This window comes from Capricornis sumatraensis, chromosome 12 (assembly GCF_032405125.1).
Source record: "Capricornis sumatraensis isolate serow.1 chromosome 12, serow.2, whole genome shotgun sequence".
In the NCBI taxonomy this organism is placed as follows: Eukaryota; Metazoa; Chordata; class Mammalia; order Artiodactyla; family Bovidae; genus Capricornis; species Capricornis sumatraensis.
Genome location: NC_091080.1, coordinates 54464353 through 54472170, shown reverse-complemented (window position 1 = coordinate 54472170; position 7818 = coordinate 54464353). Strand labels below are relative to the sequence as shown.

The window sequence follows — 7818 nt, the reverse complement described above, 5'->3', positions numbered from 1 at the left end:
CAAATCCCTTATGATTATACAGTGAAAGTGAGAAATAGATTGAAGGGCCTAGATCTGATAGATAGAGTGCCTGATGAACTATGGAATGAGGTTTGTGACATTGTACAGGAGACAGGGATCAAGACCATCCCCATGGAGAAGAAATGCAAGAAAGCAAAATGGCTGTCTGGGGAGGCCTTACAAATAGCTGTGAAAAGAAGAGAGGCGAAAAGCAAAGGAGAATAGGAAAGATATAAGCATCTGAATGTAGGGTGCCAAAGAATAGCAAGAAGAGATAAGAAAGCCTTCTTCAGTGATCAATGCAAAGAAATAGAGGAAAACAAGAGAATGGGAAAGACTAGAGATGTCTTCAAGAAAATTAGAGATAACAAGGGAACATTTCATGCAAAGGTGGGCTCGATAAAGGACAGAAATGGTCTGGACCTAACAGAAGCAGAAGATATTAAGAAGAGATGGCAAGAATACACAGAAGAACTGTAAAAAAAAAAAAAAGATCTTCATGACCCAGATAATCATGATGATATGATCTCTAATCTAGAACCAGACATCTTGGAATGTGAAGTCAAGTGGGCCTTAGAAAGCATCACTACGAAGAAAGCTAGTGGAAGTGATGGATTCCAATTGAGCTGTTTCAAATCCTGAAAGATGATGCTCTGAAAGCGCTGCACTCAATATGCCAGCAAATTTGGAAAACTCAGCGGTGGCCACGGGACTGGAAAGGTCAGTTTTCATTCCAATTCCAATGAAAGGCAATGCCAAAGACTGCTCAAACTACCACACAATTGCACTCATCTCACATGCTAGTAAAGTAATGCTCAAAATTCACCAAGCCAGGCTTCAGCAATATGTGAAACATGAATTCCCTGATGTTCAAGCTGGTTTTAGAAAAGGCAGAGGAACCACAGATCAAATTACCAACATCTGCTGGGTCATGGAAAAAGCTAGAGAGTTTCAGAAAAACATCTATTTCTGCTTTATTGACTATGGCAAAGCCTTTGACTGTGTGGATCACAATAAACTGTGGAAAATTCTGAAAGAGATGGGAATACCAGACCACCTGATCTGCCTCTTGAGAAATCTGTATGCAGGTCAGGAAGCAACAGTTAGAACTGGACATAGAACACCAGACTGGTTCCAAATAGGAAAAGGAGTATGTCAAGGCTGTATATTGTCACCCTGCTTATTTAACTTACATGCAGAGTACATCATGAGAAACGCTGGACTGGAAGAAACACAAGCTGGAATCAAGATTGCTGGGAGAAATATCAATAACCTCAGATATGCAGATGACATCACCCTTATGGCAGAAAGTAAAGAGGAACCCAAAAGCCTGTAGATGAAAGTGAAAGAGGAGTGTGAAAAAGTTTGCTTAAAGCTCAACATTCAGAAAACAAAGATCATGGCATCTGGTCCCATCACTTCATGGGAAATAGATGGGGAAACAGTGTCAGACTTTATTTTTTGGGGGCTTCAAAATCACTGCAGATGGTGATTGCAGCCATGAGATTAAAAGACGCTTACTCCTTGGAAGAAAAGTTATGACCAACCTAGATAGTATATTGAAAAGCAGAGACTTTACTTTGCCGACTAAGGTCCGTCTAGTCAAGGCTATGGTTTTTCCTGTGGTCATGTATTGATGTGAGAGTTGGACTGTGAAGAAGGCTGAGTGCCGAAGAATTGATGCATTTGAACTGTGGTGTTGGAGAAGACTCTTGAGAGTCACTTGGACTGCAAGGAGATCCAACCAGTCCATTCTGAAGGAGATCAACCCTGGGATTTCTGTGGAAGGAATGATGCTAAAGGTGAAACTCTAGTACTTTGGCCACCTCATGTGAAGAGTTGACTCATTGGAAAAGACTCTGATGCTGGAAGGGATTGGGGGCAGGAGGAGAAGGGGACAACAGAGGATGAGATGACTGGATGGCCTCACGGACTTGATGGACGTGAGTCTGAGTGAACTCCGGGAGATGGTGATGGATAGGGAGGCCTGGCGTGCTGCAATTCATGGGGTCGCAAAGAGTCGGACACAACTGAACGACTGAACTGAACTGAACTGAGAACTATTCATGATATTGATACCATTTTCTAATTCATATTTTTCTTATTTATGAATTTTGTATTTGCTACACATAAAAATATGAATTCTGAAATGATAAATTTATTTACATCTTCCTTAACTACCTTACACTGAATATTAATAAATTTCTTTTGTCACTATGTGCTTTCTATGTGTGTATACACATCCATACATAAAATGTTTTATATATATATATATATTTAGAGAGAGAGAGAGAAAGAAATGTTTGTCTATGCACATAGAAATATATAAACATATATAATAGAAGTCATAACCTTTTTTGTTGTTGTGTGTGTTTTTTTTTTTTTTGCATATCTTTACTCCTAAGTTGAAATAGTTTCATGTATCTACAGGCTATTAGAAGTCCTTCTAAGAAAAAAAGTATTGCTTAAGGAACTCTCCTGTACCCTATGTTCATAAAATATTCTAATTTTATTTCTAAATATTTATTTTTACAGAAAATTTTTAAAAAAGTTTCAAATTTATTGATAGAATGTCATTCATAAGTAAGTAAATAAAAAAGTAAGTTCAGTTGCTCAGTCGTTTCTGACTCTTTGCGACCCCATGAGTCGCAGCACACCAGGCCTCCCTGTCCTTCACCATCTCCCAGAGTCCACTCAGACTCATGTCCATCGAGTCCGTGATGCCATCCAGCCATCTCATCCTCGGTCATCCCCTTCTCCTCCTGCCCCCAATCCCTCCCAGCATCAGAGTCTTTTCCAATGAGTCAACTCTTCACATGAGGTGGCCAAAGTACTGGAGCTTCAGCTTTAGCATCATTCCTTCCACAGAAATCCCAGGGTTGATCTCCTTTGGAATGGACTGTTTGGATCTCCTTTCAGTCCAAGGGACTCTCAAGAGTCTTCTCCAACACCAAAGTTCAAAAGCATCAAATCTTCGGCGCTCAGCTTTCTTCACAGTCTAACTCTCACATCCATACATGACCACAGAAAAAACCGTAGCCTTGACTAGACGGACCTTAGTCGGCAAAGTAATGTCTCTGCTTTTCAATATACTATCTAGGTTGGTCATAACTTTTCTTCCAAGGAGTAAGCGTTTTTTAAATTTCATGGTATTTTATCTTTAGTATTTTTCATTCCTGGTATCAGTTGGTTTTTTTCCCTCTCAGTTCGGAAGTGCAAGTAAGAACTACAGCAGACTGTCTTTCTAGTTCAGTCCTAGGGAGGCAATGATAAGTTCCCTACTGCCAAATATCCTGAAAGTAACATCAATCTGGTTATGCTTTAATCATGTGCTCATTATAATTATCAACACTACCTTGTCTCTGGCAGTTGAGTGTTACATCAGAATTCTGCTTTCTGGTAGCTGATACTACCACTTAAATAAGATTTAATGGAGAAATCTTGCAATGCCAATTATTACTGAGATTTTTTAAGGACTCGTGCAGAAGCTTATTAATTTTTGTTTATACTTTGGTAAAGGCAGTATTTCCACACCCTTCTAGTATTGAAATCAATGGTTTCATGTTTCTGTATTAGACAAAGTTCTGGAATTTTTGTTGCTGTTTTTGTTTTCATTTGCTAATTCATGTCCAACTCTTTATGACTCCATAGATTGTAGACTGCCAGACTCCTCTGCCCATGCCATGGGATTTCCCAGGCAAGAATACTGGAGCAAGTTGCTGTTCCCTACTGGAGAGAGTCTTCCCAACCCAAGGATTGAACCCACATCTCCTGAATTGGCAGGTGGATTCTTTGATACCAAATCACCTGGGAATCCCAGTTTCAGTTATGCAATATAGTGATAGAGCATTTATACACAAGATGATCACTGTGGTAAGTCTAGTTATCATCTGTTATCATTTAAAGTTATTGCAATATTATTGACTATATCCCATATTCTGTATATTATATACTTATGACTTATTTATATATATATATTACTTATATATATTATGACTTATACTTAGGGCTTCCCTCGTGGCTCAGAGGTTAAAGCGTCTGCCTGGAATGCAGGAGACCCGGGAATGCAGGAGACCCGGGTTCGATCCCTGGGTTGGGAAGATCCCCTGGAGAAGGAAAAGGCAACCCACTCCAGTACTCTTGCCTGGAGAATCCCATGGAGGGAGGAGCCTGGTAGGCTACAGTCCACGGGGTCGCAAAGAGTCGGACACGACTGAGTGACTTTACTTACTTACTTACTTACTTTATGACTTATTTATTGTATAACTGAAAGTTTGTGCCTCTTAATCTCTTTCATCTATTTCAACCATCTTCCACACCTCTACCCTGTAGCAACTATCAGTTTGTTCTGGATATGAATCTGTGTCTATTTTGTTTGTTTATTTGGTTGTTTTTTAGATACCACACACACAATATGTGAAATATCATACTTGCCTTTCTCTGACTGACTTATGTCATTAGCATAGCATATTCTTGTCACCAAAGGCAAAGCATTATTACATTTTATGGCTGAGTAATATTCTGTTATTCATATATATATATATATATATACACACATATATATATATATATATATATATATATATGTATATATACTATGCATTCTTTTTCCATTTGTCTATTCATGGACACATTTTTTGCTCCATATCTTTACATATTTACTGTTGTAAACAATGCTGCAATGAATATGCAGTTGTATATATCTTAGTGTTTTTGTTTTCTTCAGAAAAATAACAAGAAATGGAATTGCTGAATTGTATCATAGTCCTATTTTAATTTTTTGAGAAACCTGAATGCTGTTTTTTATAGTGGCTGCACTAATGTGTTATACATTTCCACCAATGATGCATAAGGGATTCCTTTTTCTCCATATCCCTCCCACCACTTGTTTTTAGTTGGCTTTTTGATAGTCATTTTGACACATATGAAGTGATATTTCACTGTGGTTTTGTTTTGCATTTCTCTGATGATTAGTGATATTGAGCATTTTTTCAGGTTTCTGTTCACTGTCTATATGTCTTCTCTGGGGGGAAAAACTTGCCTATTCAGATCCTCTTACCAATTTGTTTTTTTAATGTACCCTAGGCATGAAATAGCTCTGGCCTCCAGGCATCAAGCTAGGATGAACAAAGGACTAGACATCTGCTTTGCCCTTGACTGATATAAGAGAAACACCACCAATCAGGTGCCTCTTTGCCCATTGTCAGGAACCTCTTACTATTTTTAATAGGATTTTTTGGTTGCTTATTTGCTTGATATTGAGTTATATGAGTTATTTATGTATTCTGAATACTAATTCTTTATCAGATATAAGATTTGAAAATATCATCTCCCATTCAATAGGTTGCTTTTTCATTTTGTTGATAGTTTCCTTTAATGTGCAAAATTGTACAAAATATCTTTAGTTTGATTTGGTCCCATTTGCTTAGTTTTGCTTTTCTTTGCCCTTGCCTGAGGAGATTAAGAATATTGCTATGGATCAATGTCAAAGAGCTGACTGCCTAAATTTTCTTCTAAGAGTTTTATGGCTTTAGTTCTCACATTTAAGTTTTTAATGTATTTTGAAAGGTTTGTTATTGTTATTGTTTTTTGTTTGTTTGTTTGTTTGTTTTTGTATCAGCTATAAAATAGTGGTTCATATTTATTATTTTATGGTACCTGCCAAATTTTTCCAACATCATTTATTGAAGATAAATGTCCCATTTTAATTTTTGCCACCTTTGTCATAGATTAATTGACCATGTGTGCATGGGTTTATTTCTGAGCTCTCTTTTCTGTCCCATTGGTCTATGTGTCTGTTTTTGTGCCAGTACTACACTGTCTGATTACTATGGTTTTATAATATAGTTTGACATCAAGAAACATGACATTTCCAGCCTCATTCTTTTTGTGTCTTTCATGATTCCATACACATTTTAAGATTATGTGTTCCAGTTCTATGAAAAATGTTTTTGATATTTTCAGGGGTATTACAATGAATAGGTATACTGCTTTAGGTGTTATGGGTATTTTAACAATATTAATTCCTCCAAACATGAGCATAATGTATCTGCTTATTTGTGTTCATATCAGTTGAGAGCCACTTTGGGCACCTGGCTGGAGCAATGTAAATGGTACTATCAAGGTAGATGACCACTGTAAAAAATGATACCCAACAGTGCCTGGCCAATTAAGTAGAGGCAGAATTTTCTCTTTTTTTTTTTTTTTTTCATTTTTAATATGGAGCCCAACAGTGCTTCCAATAGATCTCTGCCTTTTCAGCACTGGCTGTAAAATTAGTCAATGAATCTGCCTCATGTTTGGCCCAGGGGCTTTTCACTGCCTTTGCACTGAGACTCAGAAAGTGAGTTTTTACAGTAGCCTTTTAAAAGTTAAGTCTTGGTTTGCTACAGCACACTCACTCCCTCCTCTCACTGCCAGCTGTCCAGGGAGTAAGCCCTGATAGATTTCAAAGCTAATTGTTATGGGTGATTGTATTCCCAGTGCAGGTTCTTAGGGATGGGGTGTCCAATATGGGGCTTGAACCCATAACTCCTTAGGAAGGACCTTCATGTTTATGGTATTTCTGTTTTGGGGGGAGAAAGTGTAACTGCCTTTGGGTGTGGGTACTATGTAGACTGTGTTTCTACTTCTCCTATTCATCTTAATATGTTTTCTTAGTTATATCCTGAGTTTTAGAAGAACTGTTCTGCTCTCCTTCAGGTTATTTCCAGATTTGTTCCATATACAGTTTTAGTTTTGGTGTGTCCCTGAGAGGATGTGACACCAGGATCTCCTTCTTTCTCATCATGACACCATATCCCAAAGGCTGGCATTTTAAACTTGCTTAATAAGACTATCAGTTCAGTCACTCAGTCATTTCTGACTCTTTGAGACACCTTGGACTGCAGCACATCAGGCTTCCCTGTCCATCAAAAACTCCTGGAGCTTGCTCAAACATGTCCTTTGAGTCGGTGATGCCATCCAACCATCTCATCCTCTATCATCCCCTTCTCCTCCTGCCTTCAACCTTTCCCAGAATCAGGATCATTTCCAGAGTCAGTTCTACACATCAGGTGGTGAAAATTTTGGAGTTTCAGCTTCAGCATCAGTCCTTCCAATGAATATTCAGGACTGATTTCCTTTAGGATGGACTAGTTGGATCTCCTTGCAGTCCAAGGGACTCTCAAGAGTCTTCTCCAACACCAAAGCTCAGAGGCATTAATACTATGGCACTCATCTTTCTTTATAGTACAGCTCTCACATTCAAACATGACTACTGGAAAAACTGAAGTTTTGACTAGATGGACCTTTGTTGGCAAAGTAATGTCTCTGCTCTTTAATATGTTATCTAGTTTGATAATAGCTTTTCTTCCCAGGAGCAAGTGTCTTTTAATTTCATGGCTGCAGTTAACAGCTGCAGTGATTTTGGAGTGCAAGAAAGTAAAGTCTGTCACTGTTTCCACCCTATCTATTTGCCATGAAGTGATGGAACCAGATACCATGATCTTAGTTTTTTGAATGTTGACTTTTAAGCCAACTTTTTCACTCTCCTCTCTCACTTTCATCAAGAGATTCTTCAGTTATTCACTTTCTGCCATAAGGGTGGTGTCATCTGCATATCTGAGTTTATTGATACTTCTCCAGCAATCTTGATTCCAGCTTGTGCTTCACCCAGCCTGACATTTCACATGATATACCCTACACATAAGTTAAATAAGCAAGGTGTCAATATTACAACCTTGATGTACTCCATTCTCAATTTGGAAACGGTCTTTTGTTCTATGTTTGCTTTCAACTGTTGCTTCTTGACCTGCATACAGATTTCTCAGGAGGCAG

At 38.2% G+C, this 7818-nt stretch overlaps 1 non-coding gene across 1 annotated transcript; it reads right to left on the bottom strand.

The window, feature by feature from the left end:
- Window positions 1-5072: 5072 nt before the first annotated feature.
- On the bottom strand, window positions 5073-5212 carry LOC138089389 (small nucleolar RNA SNORA48). Its single transcript, XR_011145814.1, has one exon. It is a non-coding gene; the product is annotated as a small nucleolar RNA SNORA48 (small nucleolar RNA).
- Between the last annotated feature and the right edge of the window lie 2606 nt (window positions 5213-7818).